At 40.7% G+C, this 25,922-nt stretch overlaps 1 protein-coding gene across 11 annotated transcripts in view; it reads left to right on the top strand.

Annotated features, from left to right (window-relative positions):
* PLXNB2 (plexin B2) overlaps positions 1 to 25,922 on the top strand; it is a 245,409-nt gene that overhangs the window by 61,622 nt on the left and 157,865 nt on the right. For 8 of the 11 annotated variants that reach the window (XM_015852624.3, XM_085521181.1, XM_015852610.3 and 5 more), the window contains one exon: positions 14,505 to 14,682. The exons of the other annotated variants lie outside the window; for them this stretch is intronic. The gene's annotated coding sequence lies outside the window, so the exon portion shown is untranslated. The remainder of the gene's footprint in view (positions 1 to 14,504; positions 14,683 to 25,922) is intronic. 11 annotated transcript variants of the gene reach the window in all.

Genomic DNA, 25,922 nt, shown 5'->3' with positions numbered 1-25,922 from the left:
GAATGCCTACGTTAATTATTATGATCATTAAGGCTGTTGGTAGTTGGACCCTGCAAGGCCTTTTGCAGTTCTTGTAGATTTACCAACCATAGCTCTTCTGAAATTTCACATTTGCTTGGTAACAAAGACTGAGAAAAACCCCATTGTCAGGTGACTCAGAACAATGAAAATCTCATCCTGAGAGAAGTGATATTCCATTACTTGCTGCCTAGATAAGCTTGTAAAACAAATTTAATTACATGCAACAGACAGGCTGCTGACCTCCACTTGAAATCCCATGTACACAGAGTGACCCATGGGTCTGACCTGAGACTGCAAGAAAAAAATGGCCTAAGTTGCCTCTCGTGTGCCACCAAAGAGCTGCTGCGCTTTGTGCTCTCCATGGGGGAACAAATGAATTTGCTGCTTGCCCCATGGTCCTGACAGAGAAACCAAGGTAGAAGTTGAGATGAGTCAAATTGCTTCTGACCACAAGAATACTGATTTTGAGGCATTGGTTGAACAAATAATGCTTTGCTTGATCTGCCAGTTCTTATATTCACGTATCCCCCTAAATGTTAATTACTTGTGACTTTGTTTTCATACTGTTGCGTAACAAGAAGCCTTCTGTTGAATTACTGTGATGAAGATGGATAGTTTAACTGCCAAAAGTCTCTCACGATAAGGAATTGGATTTAAGTCTGCAAGTGTCTTTATGAGTTGTTTGTGCTTTTACCTTAGTGCTGTAGGATTGTGTTGCATTGCAACTTATAATGAAATAAGAGCAGCTGCCTACGGGGAGCATCCCTATGGGCCAAGCACAGTCCACTCAGAGCTTGCTATGGAATGGGGCTGTGAATGAGAGGAAGGTTGTTTGCAACTTGCAAAATAGATATGCAATATCTTTTTAGGGGGTTAAGTAAGCAAATGCTTCCTGGAAAGTGCATTGTGTACAGAAACAGAATGAAAACCTTGCAATGAATGCCAGAGAAGGCAAAGTGCTCAAGACAGTGGCCTGGGAGCAGGATTACATTGTTGCAGAGATAAACAGATAGCAGCAGACAGTTGCAAACACGCTTCTGTGCTTTTTGGTATTGTTTTTCTCGGACATTCAGACTCCAGCCACCTACAGAACACGGGCTGCCCAGCCCAGGTGGAGAACACGGGCTGCCCAACCCAGGTGGATGCAGCTGGGCAAGAGGAGGAGGAGAGGTTTTGACCCCATGCTGGAACTGCAGCCCACAGGGGGGTCTGTCAAGAGGACATCTGCTGCTGGGCTGCTTCTCCTTGCCACTCACTGGGGAGATGTAAACAGCTACCAACTGCAGTTTATGCTACAACAGGGCTCTATCATAAATTCTGGCCATCCTCACTTTATATTGAATCAACATATAGAGCCTACTATTACATTTTGGCATGAAATTACCCAGCGATATATGCCTAGCCTGAAATATGAGACCTATCTGCTGGTGTCTTAGATGTTTGCCTGTCCTTTTAACTAACTGCGTTCCAGGAATGCATATACAGTGAAAAAGAGATACAGCTCAGTGAGGTACCATTGTAACCACTAGCATATCAATAGTGCACCTGTGCATAAACAAAGGAAAAATACATATATTATACAGAAATACGTATAAATACAGGGAATTGCAGCCTTTTCTCATTATTTTGTAGTGTGTCTGTGTCCTTATATGTGTGTTTTCCCTATAAAACACAGTTTTGTTTTCCCCACTGTTAAAATGTTTGATCAGAGCTCCCTGTACTTTGCTACCTAAGATAGATACATGTTATTGAGAAACCAAATTGAACAATAAAATAATATTCCTCCCAGGAAAGTTGGGAAACTTTATAGATCATCTTCTGCAGAGATTGCTCATTTTTACAAGGAGGCAAGAATAATTGTGGTGCTACTTACTGAGGGAAAATAACAAATCTGCTTTTCACAGAAACAAAGCTAGATGGACTTTCAGGGGGAAAAAGTGCAGCAGTGATATACTGCTGCCGTTTTTGAAAGCCATACATGGCAGACCAATGCTACATCTGAAAGCTTATGTTTGGTACATCCATAATTTTTGCATGCCTTTTATTTCTCTCTTTAACAAATTCAAATAAGCTCTGCAGAAAATTCTGCTGTCAAGACTGGGGAAGATGATGCAACACCATAATTTCCCAAATTATAGAATGTTCTGAAATGCTTGCAGAGGGATCCCAGCTCTCGCTGAATTAATTAGGAGGGCATGATGCAATAGTTTCTTGTTGAGGCTGAAGTCTTCCCGAGAAACATGAGGGTTCACTCATTGATAAACGTTGCTTAAACCCTTGGCTGCAGGGCTGTCGTGTTGTATCCAAGTGGTTGGATCTCAATGACAGAAAGACTCACCAGACCCTGAGTCACTGTGCTCACAGAGCTGCTGTCTCCTTCCGAATTTTTAGGAAGACCAAACGCTGTACAAGGAATGTGAAGCTTATTTATTTTCTTGCTACAAAGCATATAAATACCATTAACAGTCTTCTACTTAATGAATCAGAAACTATTTATTTTGGCCAGCCTATGTGTTGTCATCGTCCTGCTTCCTTCTGGAAAATTTTGGCCTGTACAAGAGTTCAATTGTAGGAGGAGCATCCTCACTGGCTGCTGAGAAGAGCAATAAAAATCTGCAAAGTTATCTTCACTTGGGTTTTGGAAGGAAGTAGGTTATAAAGATGGTGATTTGTGCTACGTACTTCTTGTTGTTAGGATGGCAATCATTTTGCATTTTTTAAAGAACATAGTGAACTCAGTGTTCCCAGATGCTGTAAATAGTGCTGCTATGCTTCTATCTGCCTGCCCCCAGTGCACACTGTATTTACTGGTTCTGATCTTTTCTCTATGAAAAATTATTTCCAAATGTGTTGTTGTTTTGGTTTTATATCAGAAAAAGGGAGGCTAACAGGGAAGTTTTCACAGGCTGTCCATATAGAAAATGTCCATGAACATCTCGTGCCCTTTCTCAGAAGCTTGCAATTATTGTTTTAGGCTTTGCTTTCTTTCCTGAATACATTTATCTGTGGAAACCAGTTGTTTGCTCTCCTTGCAGCTACTTTTCACCCCTTTGACTAGTGAGGCATAGGAAGGATGTGATACAGTGATCCAAATGCAGATGCAATATTAACTTGTTCTGTCAACATTTCCTTTGTCGTCTTTATAGATATGTACACCGAATCTTTCATGGGAGTGGGAAGGTATCACTCCTACCAAGTAAACAGAGGTTGCATTTTTTTTGTTCCCTTAAAAATGCACAAAAGACTTGTTGAACCGCATCTTCCCCAAAGTGTGCATGGCTAGTTCTTTAAAAACCATTTTGTGACAGTGTAGATGCAAGCATTTCTGTGCTACCTCTGTGCACATCAGTAGCTGAGCTAAAAACCTGACCTGAATAGATATGTGCCAGAACTGTGCCACCAAAGATTGGAACTAAATAGTGGAAACAGATGAGGGCTTTCATTATCTGTTTTCTTTCCTTGTTCTTCTAATAAATCTTAATTTACTCTAATATCATTACCTCTCGCTTACCCAAAAGCTTTTTTAACTGCATCATTACTGGCAAGCACTGGAAATCGTATAGAGGCATAACTAACTAAATAAACACATGTAATTAAAGCAGTGGAAGATCTGTACTCCCTTCTCATATAGGATATTATGGCATAAAATATTTTTGTAGGCATATTTCATCTCTTTTTTATGCTGTGCTCAAAGCAGATTCTGTAGGAGCAAGCTTGTATTTGTTATCGATTTTGTTTAATTTCAACTTTGGACCCAAGCTGTTTAAACAGATTACTCCCTGCTTTTATCTGAGTCCACTTCCTCATGTTTTCATCAAAGCAAAAGAGATCATTTGACTTTCTGTCTCCTAACGCAGTATTACACGAGAGTCATATGCTGTGACAGTGGTGTGTTCTGCAGAAAGGAATGGCCATGCTGTCTGCACGCAAGTTCCCTGTAATTGTTCCCTGGCAAAGGCAAAAGCATCTCTTTCTTATTTATTTGGTGGATATTTATTTATTCCTTACAGTAATATTTATTCTCTAACCGGAGCTAATAGATTTCAGCACAAGATTAGGTGAGGCTATGTTTGAAGGAGCGTAATAATGTGCAGTCATGATATGTTTGTACCCTGGCAGTAATGCTTTGCCTTAAGCAAGAGTTTCTTTGCTGGACACACAGTGTTCGTGAGCTGGTTAATACTTGGCAAGAGGAAGACACCTTCTCTTCAGACTGACTTGTAGAGCAGTTCTGAGCATTTATTAGGTTTTCTTCTATGATCCTTTTGCATAATATTTATAAGAAAATTAAGATTGAAGTAGTGCATCTACTAACTTCTCAGTTGAATCCATGGCAAACACTTGGAAGATCGATAGGAATGTACAAAAATCCATCTGAATTTATGTTTCAGTATTGCAGGCACAGATGGGTTAGAGGTGTAGGACATAGGTCCCCTCTCTTAGGGTAACAGGCACAGTCAATAAGGATAACATCAGATGCTATGGAATCACTGCATCGTCAGCACCCATAGTGCTGGCAGGTTGCACTTGCATCTGTTTCTCTGGGATTTCTTGGACTTTGTTCTCCAGGCTGAATAGATGAGGTGGTAAAACACTTTCTGTAGGTTCTGAAAACACTTTTTTTCTTCCTATGGAGGATATATTCTGCCCTTATTTAAGATGTGGGAAGAGTTAGGACTTCAAACATCAGCAAATGACAGCTCTGAGACACAATCCCAATTCACAGTTGAGCAAGCAGAGAAACCCTTCCAGGACTTTCATGTAGAAGGCATATGATTCCTCGTGAGCCGTGCAGATGTATTAACTGCTTGTTGCATTTGGATTTTCCTTTGCATTGTTTCTGTTTTGAACAAACGGTGCTTTATATTGAGGCCTCAGTCATCACAGGCTCTGTCCTTAACATGGAGAGAGCAGAGCTGCAGGTGATCTCAGCTCTTTGCATAAACCACAGAAGCCCGCCACAAAGTCCTCCCTCGAATGTGGGTCAGGGATACCTCCCAGAGAGGGGGAACTGGACAGGGCCCAAGTGAAGGAGGAAAAGCAAACAGCAACAGCAGTCACGGTGCACTCAGGAATGGCAAAGGAATAACACGTTCTTGCCTGTTTAAATTTTTCAAGCTGCCTAAAAAGAGCTACTGGAAATGATTGTAGCACTTGCAACTATTGAAGAAGTGGTTTGGGTATAACTAAAACTTGCATATTAATTGATTGCATTTATGTGGGAAAATCAGTGCAAGGCTGAAGCTACTATACTTCTAAAAGATTACATCTCTGGGCCATTGCTAAGCTGTTTAAAGTCTAACCTCTGGACATACTGTAGTCTTATTTGCAACCTTAAACTAGCTCTGCAAATAATTCTCTACTAAAAAAGGTCTGTTCCAACATTTATGCAAGTATTAGCACCAATGCACTTGTAATCATAAATTATTTTTTTCATCATTATGTGTTTCAAAGGCAAGATATAGATTTTAAAATGTTAATCCTAGAGTTAGAGTGTTAGTCCTAACATGGCTGCTGAATTTACAGAATGGCTGAGGTTTGCAGGGACCTCTGGGTCTGTTTGTCCAACCTCTGCTCCAACAGGGACATCCAGAGCAGGGTGCCCAAACCCACATCCGGGCATTTAAAGATCTCTGTGGAGGTGACTCCACAGCCCCTGCGCAACGTGTGCTCCATCACCTGCATAGCACAGAAGAGCTTCCCAATGTTCAGATGACACTTCTTGTGTTCCAATTTGTACCCATTGCCACTTGTCCTGGCATTGGGCACTGCTGGCTCTGTCCTCTTTCACTTTCCCTCTAAGTGTTCATAGACATAGATGAGATTCTCCTCTTCTCAGGCCCAGCTAATTCAGCCTTTCTTCAGAGTAGATCTGCTCCAGTCCCATCATCATCATCTTCTGGCCCTACATTGGACTCTTTGTCTTGGAGAGCTCAGAACTGGACACAGTACCAGGACTGACCTCATTAGTGCTGAATAGAGGGGAAAGATCTCTCTTCCACCTGTTGGCAGTGCTTTGCTTAAGACAGCACAGGATACTATCAGCTCTTTTTTTTGTAGCAAGGGCACACTGCTGGCTCATGTTCAACCAGTTGTCCACCAAGGCCCCCTTATCAGCAGAGTTGCTTTCTAGGTGGTCCCAGGCTTGTCCTGATGCTTGGGTTTGTTCCTCTCCAGATGCAGGACTTCGTACTTCTCCTTGTTGAATTTACTGAGGTTTAATTACTGTTATTTTGGAAAATGAACAAGTTTGGAAGTGGTCAAGGTTTTTACTGGCCAAATTAGAATGGATTCAGTTAATCCCAAATCACCTGTGCTAACACTCCCTAATGCGTTTGTTTACTGAGGGTTTTGCATATATGCTAAGAATGAGGAAATAACGGATCTGCAAGGCAGGGTTCATATATTTTTGGTGTTTTTTCATGGCATTTAATAGTGGGATTGTCATGAATAGTGATTGCATAATTATCTGAGTTGACTCATTTTATGATACAGCAGCCTACCTTTCTTTTTTTTTTTTTTTGGTAAAAATATACCCCCCAGTGTAAGCCTTTCTCTGTCATGAATACCAAGAATTTTATTAAAATCTGACCTTATTTAAGTGCACCATCAATATTAAAATAGTGCATCCGAAATCTCAATCACTTAGAAATTATCTGTGCCTGAGAAGATGAAATGAGAAACTCACCAATTAGTATGAAAGTCTGAGTAGAGCAGAAAGTGACTTCAAAGAACTTGGTTATATATTTCTGGGTTATTTATATATATATATATATATATGTATGTATATTTTTTTTTTCTGAAGTACTTCCAATTTGTAGAAAACTTTAAACACTTTTTTTTGCACAATATTGGAACATATGAAGATTCTTTATTATTTGTGTGCAAACTGAAAGTTAAAAAGAACTTTTGGAATCATTTTAAAACAAAAACAATCTGTTTAGCTTTTAAAGATGAAAGGACTGAAAATGCTAAGTCTTGGTCTGCTGGCACTCCTCTGCTGAGCCATTGCTTTCTTTTACATGTGCTGTAGGCTGGTGTTTGATCCAGCATTTCATCATATTACCCAACTTTTTTTATCGGGCAAGCATTTTCATAATGTTTTGTGTCTGTGTCAGATCATCTCTACACATCTTTGTGGGATGTTTGGGCCCATCTTGTGATCAGATGGTATCAAACAGCTTTTACAGAGCCCAATAAAGCTCTAATTTCCAACCTCCATCAAGCTCAAAAGAGTCTGAAGCCTCTTCTGCAGAAAGCTCCCACCATCACGTGAGGGGTATCCCTGACTGGGGCTGGTTTAGTGCCTTGATTATATCTCAGAGTAGCTGGGATTTTCAGCTTCAGCTCCTTCTGATTTGTGTTGCATAACATCTGGCTACCAAAAATGTTTTAATGAAACAGCATTGAAATGGGGTGTCTCATTTCATAATTGCTAGCACAGAAAGAAAGCAAGCATTGTATGCTCTTGTGTGTGATGTCCCTGTGCTGTGCTCTGATTTTCCTTGTAACAGGTATAGTTTTAAATTTGAGTAGTTTTAGTGGGTTTGTTTTCGTTTGTTTTTTTTCAGACTTAAAGCTTTTGATTATACCACTATATAACAATGATGCAGGATTTCTTATCACTGCTACATTTTCTGCACATCAAAGCAAATGGCATATTTTTGTACCACCACGTGTATAAATATTGTTGCAGTGGTGGCAGTTTCCGAAGTGCCAGTGAAAAAAAAGAAAAGTATATAAAAACCCACCTCAGAGCTGGAGGTCCAGAAATGCAGAGTAAGGCAAAAATGTGAATAAACCATTCCAGTGGTGAAGATATAAGTGAGAAGCAGACTGGGGAGCATACCCACAGTCTCAAACTCAGCTGTGGGAGAAGGGGGAAGCCCAGATATATTTCTTTATAAAGGAAAGAAAAATAACTCTCCTCTACCTCATGTCCCATGGAATTCCTCACTCCTTTGGTTTTTTAAGCCTCCACAATTTTTGGAAATTATTGTTTTATGGAAACTGCAAATGTAATTATATGTAATGAGTGTTCTTAAACGAATGCAGGATTATGTAGTTTCCAAAGGCAAAATAAAAGACATTATTGAGATTAAAAATCACTTTTCTATCAACTCCAATGCATTTTCCCCTTATCTCCAAAATGGCAGTGTGAAGTCAGTAGGAAAAATCTGCTCCCACAGTTCCCAGCTGTGGATGTGTCAGTGGAGATGAGTTTCAGTGCCTTTCTGGAGTACCGGTTTGCGTACACCTTACATTCTACTTCACCAAAAATGAAGCCTTCCGAGGTTTTGTCTGTTCCCTCTGTTAGCTTTGGAGGTTTTGTAACGTTTGTACAGTGAGACTGAAGGCCTATGAGTCTAAATAAAAACAGCCACAGCTGCTGTAAAGGGCCACTTTTCTTTGCCTTCCTTTTGAAGGAACAGAGGTTAGGGGTATACTTCCATTTTTGTTGTCTTCACAGCCTCTGCATTGCCTTTCTATGACTGGTGTTGTTTGAGGGCCGGTTGGGTCATTGGCCAGAGAGCAGAGCGTGCCCTTCTGGCCTGATGAGCCAGTGCACCTTGAGCAGGTCTTCGAGCCAGAGAGGGGCTGCTGGAAGACAGACATCCTCTTTGGTTCACTCCTTTTTTTTTTTGTATCCTCATAAAAGCTGCTTTTGCTCACAAATTGCTCTTGCTTATTTGGTTTTGTGTGAATGCCTATGAGATCCTCCTGGTTCCCCTTAAAGGGTAGGGCCATGCACTCTTTTCTGTGCTGCGCTTCACGTTGTGCAAGTTACCTCCAGCTTATTTTAAAAGCAGTTTTCAGTTAAGTAACCGAATATGAGAAACTTTAAATAAAATGCCTTTGGAAACAGTAAATGACAAACTTCTCTGAATGTGTTTTACGAGAGCCTTGCAGCCCAATCTCCTAAAAGAAGCGCCCACGACTGACTTTATAGCTGATACACAACTGGTTGGCAGACAAAAGCCTAGCTTGGATTTCAATTTACAACCTATGATACATAGAGTTCTCTCTTCCTTGTAATGCTTTAAACTGAAATTGAATTTTAAATTAACTTGACACTGTGCTATTTTCAAGCCAGATAAATAACCATGTTCCTTTTCTCTTCTTTCATAATATATTTGATATCTTACTACGGAACATATTTCCTGAATTGATATTAATATTACACCTTTGCCTATCCTTACTTTCCTTAGAAAACGTGTGAAACATAACTGCCTTACTGTAAGAAGTATTGTTTGTGCTTTGACAATTACATGGTTTTGTGGTTTAAGAATTTTGCAGTTTTAGCTGTAAAAATCTGTTTTATTCCTTTGCTTTTTCATATTACACTGATCAAACACTGGCCTTCAGAGTTATGTTTTCTCAGCCTACATGTGTGTGATTTCCATTTGTTTTAATTCGTCGGAGGGCTGTGTTCGCCACTTTTGTACCCCACTTACATCATGACTCAATGTCTCAGTTCCCCCAGCTATGGATTTGGGAGTGGAATTACTTCTCTGAAGGTTGGGTGTTTTAAGCTGCTGGACTCAAAGAGTACAGATGTAAGGGATTGTGTAACATGGCAGGTAGTCACAATTGTGGTCAGTGGTTAATCTGAAATCTGATAGAGTAATCCTCTTTAACTTTTGATAGATCATACAGCCAGGAAGAATATTGAAAAAGACCTGCCTCATAGAAGGAAAAGAAAAAAACAAGAGGGGATTTTTTTCTAAGTATCCTAAAAGAAAAGCAAATACCTACATTTCTGAATGCATATGTACATTGCAGAAAGGAAGACTTCTACTGTAGAATTGTTTTGTTTTGTTTTCTCTAATTCTCATGCTCGTATTTGAACAAAACGTTCTTATAAAATTGTTCATGTATCTTATACTGAAGGACAGACAAGTCATGATGTTGGCATGCTGGGCAAAATTTATTTCTTCTGTTCCTGGTAAAGAGTCTGACTAATACCATTGGTCAGTGTATGTAACTTGAAAATAAGATATCAGAGTGCATCCTCCCTCCCTTCTGCCTCAGGAAGATGTTCATCGAACAATTCCCTTTTCATACTGTTTTGCTTCTCGCAGGGCATTAGCATTCTTGGAAGAATTTCACAGGCCCTGAGGCTTTAGTAATGATCAAGACAGGCAGAAGGAAAAATTACTGAACACATCCCCTGGTAGGCTGAGGGGTGGAATTTTAACCAGGGGCTTTCACTACCATTGTTTTTCTCACTCACTCTTTCACTATTCCTTTGCTAGCCGACACCAGTAGGACTCGAGAGCCTAACTCAACACTGTTTTTATTAACAAGCATAATGAAGGAATATTCTGAGTATTTTGTTTCTTTAGCTGTACTGATGAGGGAGAAAAAGAAACCCTGTCTTAAATAGGGCATGAAGTTATGCAGAACTGCAGGACTCTGACACAAATTCTCTTCAGCAGAGGAATGCCACATGAAATTGGAAACTTCTAAGCCAAACAACAAAGCCTGAGCTCTGTTGCTTTTCAGTGTCTTGTGTTTCTATCATCTCTCCTCTCCTTTTCCCCTGCCACTCCCCTGAGGTATTCAAATGGAAGGATTGCTTCTAAGGTATTTAAACAAAGAAGGCATTCGGCAGCAGATGAGACTTCCTTGAGTCAAAGGTGTTTTCACATGCTCAGATCTTTCCCCAGAAAGATCCTTCTCACCATACAGGAGAAGGAGTCCTGCTTAGTACTCTTTGAAGATACTGGTCATTTTGGTGGACAGTGGCAGTGCACATCTCTGGGGTGTGTGCGTCTGTATATTTAGGCATACTTGTTTGAGTCTCAGCCAAGATATATGCCAAAAGGATTAAACTTCATCTTTCATCCTGGGGAGAAGAGAGCCTAAATGGGTTTATCATGGGGTTTTCATTCACTCTGTCATTTCTCCCTTCTTTATCTTTCATTGCTAGACTTCTAATTTCTCCAGACAGCAGCGCACACCCCTGCAGCTGGCCCTGCATAATGATTCCCTCCTCCCTGACTGACATGAGGGTGGATGCATAAATCTCCTGCCGTCAGGGTGCCTCCTTTGGCAGACACTCTTCCCTCTCCCCCCTTGAAAAATATCTGTCCCCTCTGCAGCACACTCATTTACCTCCTACCAGTGCTTCCTGCTGAGCCAAGATGCTGCCTGTGACCATTATCCAGGCTATGCTAAACATTGGGAAACGGTTCTTTTATGACGAAAATGCAACCATTTTTTTCTTTTCCTAATGACAATTATCAGTGTAAATTGGAGCGCCTTTAGCGATTGTATTTGACACAAACATCATCCCATAAGGCAACTAGCTCCTGTGAATAGCAAGGGCTGAGTGATGGCTTGTATTAGGAGCTGGAGCACTAGAAGGACTCTCATAAACAAGAATTTCAATGGAAACAGTGGTCTTTAAGAGGTCTTAAGTTGAAGATCTCCATGTTCTGTGAGGCTCTGCATTAATTCAAAGTGATTCCTTTGAACCACTTTGTACCTCTGAGTAAGGGCAGAGCTGTCAAATCTCAGGCTTCCCAGCTGCTGAACTCATCCAACACTTTGGCAGCTTATAAATCAAAGGGGACTTGCAAACTGTTTACAAAGTATTGTTTTAAAATTTCTCTTCCTAAATCTTCCGTCCTCACTTCCAAGGGGGGAAATATAACAACTGACTGAAAATCAAGGATAGTTTAAAGGGCAGGAATCTCTGTTCCTGTCCTTGAGATAAAAGCAGACATTGGATGAATACGCAATGTCAGACTTCTCTAGCAGCAGAGGGCTTCATAAAGGTCAACATCTCTTCCAAGAGTGGCCGCACAAGGTGTGAGAGTGCTCCAGTAGGTGTTCGGTGCTGGCTTGTCTGGTATTTGTAGTCAGTTGCTTTGAGAATTAAATGATATTTTCTCCAATTACAAGTATTTGACTGTTTCTTTGCTGCTATCCTTACGATGATTCATATTGCAGTTATTTTAAAGAGGCAGATAAACTGCAGTTGTTTATATACAAACAGAATATGGCATTGGATGCCAGAAACCAATCTCACTAATATTTGGCTGGCTAGGTTGTGTCGTTGTTTCATGTTTTGGCTATCAGAGAGAGCAAGCTTAAGATTAATTGGAAAGAGATTCTTTCTTTCCAAGTGTGCTCAGTGCCAGGGATATTTTCTCCTCTGTAAATGCTGGCAATTGATTATAAAATGTCAGAGGTGTTAACAGTGTCAGTGACCTTCATCTAGCCAGCTAGAATAATAGCTGAGACTTGCTTTAGGGCACGCTGCAGTGACTGGCAGGTGATTGTGGATTGTAAGTATAATGGTGCTTATTCCCCTAAATTTATCTGAAAAATGGCATTGGACACACAAAAAAATAATAATGCTGTACTCTTCATGATCTTCTGGGTAAGCGTGGCAGATGTGAGCAGCCTGGTCTGTCCCCTTTGCAGAGGAGTGAGCAAAGCTTCTAACCTGCTGCTGGGACCAGCCTGTGAGCTGGTGTCTGTCCCATGCCTTCTGAGCTTCTCCATGTTCTTGGGAGTCCCACTGATGTGACTTGACCTGTGATGCCAGCAGCAGTGGTGGAGTTGGATGGCCTGTGTGCCCAGTGCTGGGACTGGGAAGGGAAGTATCTGAAATTCTTGAAAAGAAATAAAAGGATAGGGATGATGAGTATTAAGCTTAGAAGAGCAGCACAAATTAGGCTGGACTTGAGGAGAACTTCTTCTGTGGCATTCTTCCACCTTAATGGTAGAAAAAGTGTGCTTCTTTTATATTTTAATGTCTTGTCTTTATGAAGTCTGAGGGCTGGAATTCTTGCATTTTATTCCCTGGATAGCCTGTCTTTTAATTTATGTCTTTATTCCTTTCTGATGAGAGCAGGTACGCAGAGAAATGGAACTTTTTGTATTACATGTCTTGGGTCTAGCATTATTCAAAATACATACAAGTGATTAAGGATTTGGGGGGAAAAAAAGTCTTGAGCAAGTTGTCTTCTGTGGGTTTCTTTGAAAAGCCAGCTCTTTGCTGCTCTGTAAGGCTGCCAGCCAGATCTGTGGTTCAACCTGTGTAGGTCACCATGAGTTGGGCAGAGGTGCAGGAGCTATGGGCTGTGGGGAACCACAGGCAGGGAGAAGAGTGAGGTATGCAATCCCACTCCCGCTGTAAATGGTTGCAACAGCTGTAGGTGACACTGAGGCTAGAGATGATTTCAAAAACAGCGTCCTGACTCCAGAATCACAGAGAGCAACTGTATTACTGTAAACATGGCAGGTCTTCTACAGTGAATACTAGGACATTTCTCCCTCTCCCCTGCCATTTTTCCTCAGCATTGCCCAAGTGAGGGCCTAGGATCTGTTCTTTTAGTTTTCTTACAGTGCCAGTTTTCTCTAAACATGTTAAAAGCCTTTGAGTTTATGACAGATGAGAGGATACTTCTGCTAATTTAAGATAAAAAATACCTTCTTAAGAGATTTCATACGTAAAATTCTCATGGAACTGGACTGTTGAAACAAGTCATTCAGAAAAAATAACTTAGGCCTACCAGAGGATGTACAGTCCAACACCCTGCTCAGAGCAGGGCCCATGAGGTCAAGTTGCTGGGAACATAGCACATATTTTGCAGCCTGCTCTATGTACTGCAAACTTAAATACGTGGTGGTGAGTGAGATTTTTGATAAAGAATAAAAGGAATTGTAATGCATCTCCTTTGTCTTCACCTTTCAGAAGAGAAATAAGGAGGGAGAGGGGGGAAAAGGTTCTTTTCTATGCATTCTCCTTTATTTTTAAATGGAAATAAAATTTTCATCAGGCTAAGTCTTACTTTCCATACTCAATTATTCCCCAGAAAGTTGAAATGAGTATAGATGTGGGCTTTTTAAGAATATGCTTTTAGAATTTAATTTCTGAAGTGAAAGGAAACTGCAAGGTGACATTGCTTTTGAAAATTGAGCCTTTAATAAAGGGCTTCATTTAGGCATCCATCCTTGAAAATGGATGGTGAACTATGTAGGGGTTTGGAGGGAAAAGGGAAAAAGAGGAACACAAGAGAATGAGAGTAGATGAAAGTGCAAGGTAATTTAAGTCTTTGTTTAATGCCTTTGTTTGAAATCAGTACTGGTTTATTTGGTCAGCCAAGCATCGACAGCTCAAAGTCAAATTCTTATCATAAAGTATTCTTGCCAGAGATGATGTCTATGTAAGTTTATTTTGGATTTACCATTATCTTCAAGAAACATGACCCTTCCAAAGGAGAGCTAGAATGCTTTGTAAATAGCTTTCAAGGGCTTTGCATTTTCCCAAGATGTCTTGAGAGGGCACCTATGCTTGGGGAAGGCCAAGTGAGAACCGTGCTTGCTGACAACAGCAGTGTTAAAGGCTTTCTTTTGTATGAGGCAGCACTGAATCTCTAGCAGTCAGTGTGAATGTCCATCGTTGGGTCTTAAAGGTGAAGTGTTGCATCATTCCTGAATGCTAAGATCATTTTCTGTTGTTCCAGGTGAGAAAACCAACAGTGACAGCACAGGGCTCAGGTCTGGGGCTGGTCTGGTACCTTCAGAGCACAGCTGAACACAATTAAACCCAGACATCACTGCATCCCTCTTGAAGACTCAGTAGAAGTCAACTATTCTTTCCCAAGCAGGGTGTGCACACAGTTCTAATGTGAATTTTTTCAGGTAAGCTTGCTTTTTCTTTTTTTTAATACACTTGGCTTTTTTTTAAACGAGATATTATTGTTCTATTTTTCTCAGCAAGTTTGTTGTTATTCTTCAAAACTTTCAAATGTTGCTGAAGCATATAATAAATGTTTATTACCATTAATGGAGATAAAACTTTTAGGAAGCAATCTTGCAAGAGGCATTAAAGATTAGCAAAAGAAAAAAAAAAAAAGAAAAAGAAAAGAAAGAAGGAGCAGCTTGGCAGAGGTTCTGTATTTATAAACCTATTTATATCTGGTATGCTTGCTAGGAGAGCAGGTTTGTGCCGCTGCCAGCAAGATGCTCCGGCTGACTGCTGTGCTATTGCTTGCCCTAATTCTGCACTTAGGTTCTGAGTCTCCCACTGGGACACTGAGCAGATGTGTGATTAAACTGGCTCTCGAAGGTGTTCAGGTTTGGCTGCATCTCTGTGGACAATCAGAGAGATTCGATCCAGTTCTTTTCTAGGACCTGTTCACATTGATTAGCCCATGTTGGCTTGACAGGATTCTCAGAAACTGACTCGTAAAACCCCTCGTCCAGCTAAGAATCTTCTTTAAACTCAAGCATCCAAAGAGACCTGAAGTGAAGATTGACAGAGGGGTTACTCAGACGTGGTCCTTGGTTTTTAGCTGCTAATCAGTTTCAAACCATTTAGACTTCTTGTAGGTTACCGGTGACATTCCTGGAAGTGCAGCTGGAGTGCTCCTTCCAGTCTGGAATGAGGCTGGAGGGAAATGTGAAGCATTTCTCTGGAATTGCCTTTTCAGCTGAAACGTCAGCCTTTCGCTACCGGTAATAATTACCCACGGACTATACTTTTGGGAAGGTAGCACTTAGCCTTTACAGAAAGAGAAACACGTGTCTCCTGTCTGACACTGAAGAGAAACAAAACAATGGGAGAGGAACATAAAATTTGCAAAGAGTCTTGTTAAGAAAACCGAGTGTATAATATCATCTAGCTGGTAACTGGCTGCATGCCAGCTTGGGAATAGTTTTTGTTCTTTGCTTTTTGTTTTTTAACATGCTGCTTCTTTGTATGAAGTTTTTTACTTTCGCTTGGAAACTATTGGGAAAGGGAGGGATCAAAACACGGCTTTACATGCATGTGAGCTGCAAAATGAATAACAATGAAGACAGCTGTTTTAAAACAAAAAAAGATATTCCCTCCTACGCATATTCATTTATCTACCTAAAACCGTGATTTTTCAAAATGTAGGGGAAAGCATGAAAATAGCTATTTAAGCTCATTTAGAAATATGCATAAGGGAAGTCAAGTATCTCTGAGGAACGTCCTGTGGAGGACGGGTGGCCCTGCTAAAAGGGAATAACAGCAGAGCAGTTGTTGTAATTTTGCAGTGACATTTTAAATCAGTTGTGTGGATAACACCAGGATATACTCTGAGAGCAGCCAGGAGCACTTTTCTGTGGGTGCAAAGGCCTCTATGCCAGGCAGGGTTAGCGATCCCACAACTGAGCCGTGTCTTTGACCACACATCGGCTTCCTGAAGTCAGCCTTAGCGAGCTGCTGCCACCCCAATGGAAAAGGCTTCCAAAACTGCACAAAGGCGTGCCTGATAATACATGGCTTGTCTGTACTCCTGGCTGGGAGGTTTGATGTTCAAAATGGGCTTGGTCTTAGATTCTGCAATGATTAAATGTTTTGATAACTCGCATCATTATAATGTTCAAAGTAGGCATTAGACTTTTACTGAAATTACTGCAAGTTCGTCATAACCGGACTGATAAAAGGTGGTATTTCCTTTTCAAGAAGCCTTCACTGATCTGGTTGTTTCTTGAGGTCTGTTCCTTTGAAACGAAGATTAGCATCCCTGCGCTTTTTAATAACATGAACAGAGTACTAAAAGTCCGCGGTCAGCATTTTGGCTAGAACACGGCGTGCGTGGTTCATTGCTCTACAGAACATGTGGGATATTGAATGTGGATATTAATTTTCTTCATTCCTCCATCACAAAGGAAATAGAAAATGCTCGTATAAGGGGCAAAATGGTTTATGGAATTCTTCAGCACAGCCTTTCGTAGTAGGCAATTATAAACTTTGATGTGTGGGTATATTGAGTGCTTCCTGGCGTTAGCTGTGTGTACCTAAGTATCGATTGGATTGGGCGCTGTCTTACAGCCGTTTAAGTAACTGCATGGCGGTGCTGTAGAAGAGAAACAGAAACGGTGGGTTTTCTCCTAACTTTTCTTTCTTCTTTTTTCCTTTTCTTTCAAGAAGCTTTCTTCAAACTTCATTAGTCTTCAAAGTTTCCCCTTTTAAATGGGTGGCTGGCATATGCTTTTTTGTGGACGCATTTCACGTGTCTGGAGTTGTTAAAGAGCGCAGCCGTAGCCCCAGTTCACTTGTGTGGCAATGAACTTCCCATGGAAATGGGGCTTCTAATAAGTGGCATTGTGCTGGAAGGTGCTAATGACTGCCATCAATCAGAGGGCTGGTAAAAGTTGTTCCCCCCCTCCTCCCAGACTAAATGAGACAGCAATTAAATGCCCTTTTGTTGAGTGATAGCTGAGACAATAGAAATCAATGTCCAAAGCACAAACCCGAATGGCAAGTCTTAAGTATAAGCTAAGCCATGTGTCCCAAGCGATTGGCATGTTGATTTGCTTACAGCTGAGGGTGTATATGAAAGGAATAACCGGGAGCGCAGGCAGCAGGGGAAGCTGTAATGCTCTTTGGAGTGCGGCCAGATCGCAGTATGAGTTGGAAAGGCTTTGCGGTGGGGCTGCCTCGGCTGTGTGCAACCCAGCAGCATACATGGGACCAGGAGCAGGCTATGGCACAAGGCTGACATCAGAAGATGGGATGCTAAGTGTGTTCACGGTGTGTTTTTAGGTTGGTTGCCTGAAGAACTCGCAATATCTGATATGGTAGGAAGCCCACTGCTACAAACAGCCTTCTCTAAGAGCACTTCATACTGGCTGGGTGAGCTTATGCTCAATCGATGCTGGATTTAGCAAATGCCAAGATTCATCGTGGGTTGGAGGCCCTGCTGCCTCAGATGCCATTGTTTCTCACCTTATTTCTTACAGGTGCAAGATCTGCTCTTGGGTAATTCCACTGGTTTTAAACAAACAAAGAAAAAAATCAGCCACCATCACCAACAACCAACAGGCTGCTCATAAATTTCTTCTAAATGCAAACAAGCTTTTGAGACCCCTTAATACTGATTTAATTTTGCCCAAAAGATGTGCAGTTCTTTAGGTTGCTGAGTGTGTGTTGCCTGTCTTACTGACTCCAGACCTTCTCCAAAGCTTATTGATGCCACTAAAGACATTTCCTTTTGACTTCAGCATGCTACTTGCAGTTCTGCTTTTGCTTTATTGCCTTGCTGAAATGGCTTTAAGTTACTTGTGTGCACAGGGCTGCATTGTCTCTAATCTGTGTGGGTTTTTTGTTTTTGTTGTGTTGTGGGTTTTTTTGTTTGTTTGTTTGTTTTTCTTTTGTGCAAGACTGTAAATGCATTGAGAACAAGAAGTGATTGCACTTACTAATGGCAAAGCCCACTGCTGTCTTGCAGTTCATACGCTGTTGGCAGGGACTGGCTGTATGGTGCTTCACAGCAGCTCAGCTAAAATAGGAAAGTCTTTAGGTTTGTCTCTGAAGAGGTGTTACAGTAAGAAGTTATTTCACTTTTGTACCTGAAAAGTGTTGCACACAGATGGCCAGGGTCATCTGAAGGAAAATCTGAGTTTGTTTTAAAGAAAATATATTTGTTTACAGATTTTGGTATTGAACTGGTTTTGTGGCATCCATATTTATCACAGCTCTTTTGGGGGCTTGAACAAGTTAGAAGTCCATAGAGATAGGATGACATTAGAAACAGACTCATACACCTACATGTTGGTGTTTCTTGTCCTTATTGCTCAGTGATAAGATTCTGCTTTTGTTTTGTGTCCCAGTCACTGAGCTCTCCCATGCTGAGTCCCCTTCCTCACTCCGCCTGTCTGCTCACTTTTGAAACTTGTATTCCTCAGTGCTTGTGTGTCACCTATGCCTTTATAGCATTGACACTGCTTTGAATGACACCCTTCGTGGTCTCACTGTTTTTGTGTAAGTTCAAGTGTTTATCTCTGACATTAACTGGCTCTAGCCTTGACTTGCACCTTACCTTTGCACCAGATTCTCTACCAAAATAACAAGAAAGAGATGATGCAGCAATATGCTCCCATGTTACCAGTGTAACACTAATCCTTTCAATAAAGACTTTGATTTATTAATCTCTTTTTTACTGTTACTATTACAGATTTTAAAAGGAAAAATGTACAAAAGCATTCTTGTCAATGAATATATAATAACACATTTGGCAGTATGGCCAGTCTATCTTGGGATGAACATAGGCATAGAAAGTGCAAAAGCTATTTGTAGTGGTTAATGGTTTATATTTACTTATTCAGTGTGTAATTTTGAATAATCATAGATTAGCTTTTTTTAAAGCATCTGCTTCTATACGGCAAACCTTCAGCAGTCCAATGAAGCAGAGCCATTGACTGCGATTTGATGTGTCCATTACCTCCTGCAAATGCTGTGGAATACAATGGAGTAGCATGCAGACTTTAGAGCTGTCGTGACAGGTATTAAGAATGTGTCAAATCCCAGTGATGACTGATAACATATCTGTCATTTGTGATGTGATTATTAGGAAGAGGAATGCCACTAGGAGAAAGATACTCTGGGAAGAAAAAAAGGGGGGAGGGAAAGACAGGAGGAGAGGGGATTTGCTGTTCTTCAGAGCTGCCTCATTTAATTAAGCTTTGTCTAGTCCATAAACAAATCTGTTACCTTCCTGACTACTTGGTAGTTTACGCACTTTAACGCTAAAGCAGTAAGTTGAGACAATTCAGGTTTCCCTTTGGTGGATAGTTGCACTGTAAGTATTGTGGCTATAAAGAAGACTGTTGACCACTACATGGAAATGGCTAGAGTAATATTACTGTCTATTTTATTTGCTAATTGAGAATCGAATAGAATTCTGTGGAAGACAGAATTCATTGGGCACATACAGCATCTTCTGTATGGAAGATCTTTCTAGAGCTGAGGGAGGAATATAATCTGCCAGCACCAATTGATGTGCTTTCTTTTGTTAGTAGAAAGCATATGAACTATTGTTTTTTGTTTTGGTTTGGTTTGATTTGGTTAGGGTTTTTTTTGTTTGTTTGCTGGGATAGTGGAGGTGACCTACACACTCCTTGCTATTGGTATCTTTGGTGTTGAAGTATCCTCATGAGCAGCAGTGGACCTCATGCCCAAGTGGACACTTGGGTACAACTGAACGGTTCAGGAGGGTAACTGCCTGGTTAGATGTGTCCAACCATAAGTGGTTGCCAGCTTGGGTCATCCAGTTGGTGGCCTTCAAGGCTGGTTGATGCCTCACAAATGAGTGGGTTATGGGCTCAGATTTGGGAGGCACATGGAGAGGTGTGAGCCTCAGTTTGGACCAAGCTGCAGCTACTGTGATGATTCATTGTTATTTAAGCAATTAATCCTGTTCCTGACAGTCTTTGATGGCAAATCAGCTACAACAAGCTATCCATATCTGGGCAGCCAGTCATTTGTCCTGCAGCGGGGCCTACTAGGACAAGGCACAATGCCTTAGCATGTTAGTTAGCTTGTGGGGCTATCTGTGTTTTGGGTGTAAGTACAGACCCCAAGCTGCTGGGATGGGTGAAGGCCAGAACCAAGGTACCTGCTGATACCTCATGCCTACTGTAGGAAGGAGCACGCATATGGTAGTTGCAGCATGCCCAAGCTTCAGGGCAAGTTCATACCCTGCTTACCTCATGGCCCAGCCTGGGTCCCCAGGAAAGACCTTTTTTCTTTTTCTTTTTTTTATCCACTTGTGTAAATGTATGCTTACCCGCTTACCCCACCCACAGAGGCTGGCTGAGCAGTCACTATGGAGCAATCTGCTGCGAGGACTACAAGTTTTGCTTTTTAATACATGATGTATTGTGGCTTAATTAATTTTCCAAGGTTGTTCGGCAGAGGGACTCATGGCAACGATCCCAAAACAACAAGCTATTTGGGTACCTAAACCCAAAGCTGGTTGAGCTTAAGAGTTGTTAAGGAAGCCAGCTTTTGTTTTTTTAGTTTCCTCCAGAAGCTGAACTCAGCATTTCTTCAGAGCAAGCTGAACTGAGCACCCAGAAATCATTAATCATACTTTAAAATCTGGACTTCAACTTCTTTTATACATAGATTACCCTACAGCACATTAATGTTATGTCTTACCATCTGGCAATGCCTCATTTCATACGAATTCAATGTGGCTTTGTAAATGGCTCTAGAGGACAGCACTCAACCAAAGAGCCTTTCCCAGTTGATCACAGGTTTGGTTTTGGCCCAAAGTGGACGTGGCATTGAGGTTGGTGCATATTGATCATGGGTAGCCCACAGTCTGCAACCAACTCTTTGGTGTGCCCACCCTGGGAGGAGAAACCATTGCAAATGGCGACTGCTGGCAGCAGTCACAGGCTATTTTTCTCCAGCACTCTCACATCTTTCATCAGCTCCCATATTTTATAGATTTATTTGGTGAATGAGTTTTCTGTCCTGGGAGAGCACTATGGTACAGTAAGCATGAGCTTGGAGTGCTTCTCTGAGGGAAGCTGTTTCATCCCTGTGCTCTCTCTCTCTTCCTTCAGTTCTCCAGACTTTTCCAATTTAAAAAAGGAAACAGCAGCTCTTATCTGGGAGGTATTAAAGAAGTGGACTTAAGACCCAGCTATTTCTTTTTTCATTATTTTGCTGTACATGAGGTGTCCTGAGATAACACAGAAAGTCAGGAGACTTCTGGAGTCATCTTTGAAGATCAGTGAACTTTGAATAAAATTCCATATAGGGTCCAAGATCAACACTGCATGCACAGTCTTTCTCCTGTTGTTTGTGTGCTCACACTTAGCTGTAGTCCAGTTCTTGATTTATGATTTTTATTCAGTGATAAGATTAGAATCATCCTTTGAGAACCAAACCAAACCACCACAACCACTCAATTTAAATGCACATGAATAACTTAAAAAAAACCCAAAAAACTGAACTAAACTAAAAAACCCAAAAACAATAATAATAATAATTTAAAAAACCTAACTCTGGATGTCTTCATACTTGAATAAAAATTGATTTAAGGGCTTGTTTAGACCAGTAAAATATTTTGAAATATCTAAGAAATTAGCAGTGGTGGTGATTGTTGTTGTTTGTGGAAGAGGAGTTGGAAACAAAATGTTGCAAAACTATTTCTTGCTGATAACAAATAAGGCCTAACGGGAGAATTTTGTTTTGAAAATATGTAACTGTTGACATGAGGATGTTTGTTAGAATATTTTTAGTGCTGATAACGAAAATCAGCATTCGTTGGAATTTTGGTAATCTTGAATGAAAACACATGTTAAGCTCCTTGTTAAGCTCCATGTCTGTGTGCTGGATGGTAGTGTTACACTATTTAGAAAAGGTTTTTTTCTCAGCTGAGAGTTTTCCCTGTTGTTTACACCTCTGATCTTTTTGTATTGTATTTGGAGGAGAGGGAATGAGAGAGATTTGGTCATAAAGAGAACACTGTACTGCAAAAGTGTCTGGTAAGATTTTAAGGTAGTGTTTGTGAGTTGCAAGGTTGCAACTAAGCCTGTGCTAAGGCTGAAAAATTTGTACTTGTTTAATTGTGGTGTAAGACATTGTTATTATCATATGAAAAGCACCAGTGATGCCTTGACTTGCTTGATAAAATAAGAATCTGTTCATGGTAATGACCATTAACTCACTGACAGGATGATAAAGAGATTACAGGGTTCAGCTTCCCACTTACAAAGAATTGGTTGGTGCACGTGTTATTCTGCTGGTCCATTGTGGGTATGTTGCAGAACAGTCATGGAAAACATTTTTAATATTTCTAATGTGCTACCTGACAGCCTGATCTCTACAGTATACAATTTTCTGTTCCCCTGACCTCTTACACACCAATTGTATTGGCAAAACACTAATTAAACTGGAACAATGTATTTATTGTGACTGAAAGTTGCTTTTATCGCGGTTTCTATTGTTCAGGTTCCAGAAAAGGAATGAAAAAGCCTACTTAAGGATGCTCTCCGAGCTCCAGTTAAAGATGGTTTGTTTAGAACAACCAAAAAGTACCTACAAGCTGTTAAAGGAGAGCTTTCCTTCTATGCAATTTCAATCCCTTGAGAATTGCTGGAAAACAGATTGTGTTGAAATTAAACTACACTAACTGTGGAAGTGAATTAGTCTCCATCATGGACCATCAGTGTGTTTTGCTCTTCTTTAAATGGACTTCGTGTCACTTGGTAGCACTTCAAATCAGTGGTAAACCTTTGAGCAATGCAAAGAAAGGTGGGACGTCATGGAAATTCACTGGAAATCTTGCTCATGAACTAATCTGTGTTGGCCCCTGGGAAGGGAATTATTGATTTTACAGGATGCAGTTATTGGCAATGAATACCTGAGTGCCCTGAAGAGAGAATAGTGTATCTGGAATTGGCAGTGACATAGTGATGGCAGTGACCATCATCTAAAGATCTTCATGCAGATGGAATATCTGGGCAATTGTGGAAAAGATCTTGAGTTCAGAATGCGCCAAAGTCACATTCCTCATGAAAGACGGCATTTGTGTTATTCTTAGTAGTGTGTGAGATTCTCTTGTTCCCACTATCTCGCCAGTGTCTCCTTACATGCAGTCATATGAAGTAGAAATGCTGTTATAAGATACAGGGCAGAGAATTAGAGAATTCACCTGCACTGCCATTATATGTCCTGAGAGCAGTTCAGGTGTGGTCTCAGAATGACGTCTCTTACTTCAGTTCTTTGGACTTTTAAGAACATAAACTCTGCTGACTATCTTAGGTTTAATGTGCCAGGGTTCTTTGTCCTCATCCTTTTCAGCCAGACTATGTATGAATAGATATAATTTATTTTGTAGTCGTACGTTTGTGTGTAAAGAGCCCATCCTACCAGATGTTTCTGTTCCCTGTTCTGTTCTCTGTGAGCTTATATCTTTCAGGTGACAGGCAAGCATGCTGAAATTTCACATTAGGATGTGCCGATATTCGCTGTCCGGGAGAACATTCTTTCAATTTTCTGTACGCAGAATATAGATTGCAGAGATAGAAGCCTGTAAATTACTTAAAAGGCACTGTATGGTTTAAAACTACTATGCTACCCTACAGTTATCTGCAAGGTCTTCTCTAGAATCAGCCAGCTGTATACTTACTTATATTACTGTGCCTCATATCTGGCACTCCGAAATGATGTTTATTCTTTTCTTCCTGATGGGAAAACCATTCACAGTCAATAAACTGTCAAGCTACTCTTTTGTCATCATCACTACCTATTTATATTCTTTCACATTGAGTCTCCTCGATCTTGCTGGTCTAATGCGTTAGATTCTTTTACAAGAATTTTCCAGTTTCTTGATCACAGACAGATTTACTTAATATCTTTTTTTCTATTTTTTTTCTTTTCTCTTCATGAATGAAATGCTTCTTGCTGAAAATATAAATGCAGAAGAAACTGAAAAATTCAGACTTACTACATACTAAAAGGGCACTTCTGTACTATTCCTTAGCACATGGTGTTATCTCTCCACCTAGGAGAAGATTAATTGCATTCTACAAGTGCCTGTTTTTCTCAGCTGCTAAAGAGAGGTTAGTTGGCTCACTGAGATGGCTATTTTCACACTGTTGCTATGTAATTTTAGGAAAGATGCTCTTAAGCATTTTCAGCTTCAGCAATGAATAGAACAGCTAAGCAAGGACGCACATCTCTTCTACTGTGTTTCTATTTAAAAGCAAACAGAAGGAGACTAAAAGAGGTTTTGCACGTGTTCCAGGTTCATGTTGCAAAGTTGATCTGTGGGGTCCTCTCTTTCTCCTTCCTAATTATTATTATTTTTTCACTTGTACACAAACTTGCCTACAGAAAGACTAACTTAAAGTTTGACTGTTCAAACCAAAGTTGAATCTGGTAAACTACTGCAAAAGCAAATAGGCTGTCTATATTCCTTTCCCTAAAAATACTGCATGCAAGTGCTGAGAAAGCTTTACCAAATGCATATAGTAAACAAATTCTTTTTCTCTAACATTAGCATTTTCTTAGCTGTGTTTGGAGAACTCTGTACAAATTGACTCAGAATAAAGCAGAGAATGGGATGCCCTTTTTAAGGTGAAAATGTTCATTACCTTTGCCTTCTACAAATTTGTATTGAAGGCTGAGGGTCATCAACAACATGTGTGCCCTGGTGGCGCAGTGGTAGGAATGCCGCTTTGCAACACCGGAGGCCTGGGTTCGAAACCCTTGTGGCGCAAGTGGTAGAAGTGCCGCTCTGCTACACAGGAGGCTCGAATCCCTGGGGTTGGACTCGATGATCTCTAAGGTCCCTTCCAACCCGCACGAGACTATGATACTATGATGATACTATGAACAACAAAGTTGTCTGACACATGTAATAAAGACGGTCCAAAAGGTCTTCTCAAGTTTTGCATGGAAAGTAAGACTGGAAAATATATATGACAGCAGCAATTTATATATCTGTAATGAATACAAAGGAGTTTTCCTTAATATCAGTGCAATTGTCTGCCTATGTTTAGTCTCAAGGAGCACCGTATTTCTCTTATATGAGGGAATGTGATATTCTGTATTATGCAGTAAGTAATGTTGTGCTCCTGATGCCAAAGCCATGAACAGCTTTGGTGCTGGAGGCCATTGGTGTGAGGAGGCAGAGCTGGCAGCGCAGGGTTCCTGAGCTCTCCTCATCCCTTCAGTGCCAGCCCTGCTGCCACCTGGAGTTATTCGAGCTGACCTCTCATCAACCACAGTGCTTAAGGAGAATTACAGTAGAAGAAGATCATTTATTTGACAGGCAAAGAAGTAACCTTTTGGAAAAATGGCTGCAGGGGCTTTTGAGTGTTCCTCACCTCTGGCTGCATTGGCCGAGGGCACCAAACATCATGGGAAGTGGCAATATGGCACAGCTCCAGCTCCAGCTTGAAGGAAGAGTGTGTCCAAAGTCTCAGTGATGCGTAAGTTTCTGTCCTTGGAGGCTGGTACTTTTGGTTTCATTCCTGCTATTACAGTATAGGATTTTCTTCTAGTCACTAAATGTTCTGTCTCTCTCTGTAGTGCTGCTTTGCTGGCCTTGATGACAGAGAGTCTATTTAGCACTGTTTTCAGGTTTTTTGTTTTTGTTTTAATTAGT

Source organism: Coturnix japonica, chromosome 1 (genome assembly GCF_054131305.1).
Source record: "Coturnix japonica strain WE chromosome 1, WE-NBRP24, whole genome shotgun sequence".
NCBI lineage: Eukaryota > Metazoa > Chordata > Aves > Galliformes > Phasianidae > Coturnix > Coturnix japonica.
The sequence above is the reverse complement of the archived record's forward strand: the minus strand, read 5'-3'. Positions and strand labels throughout refer to the sequence as shown.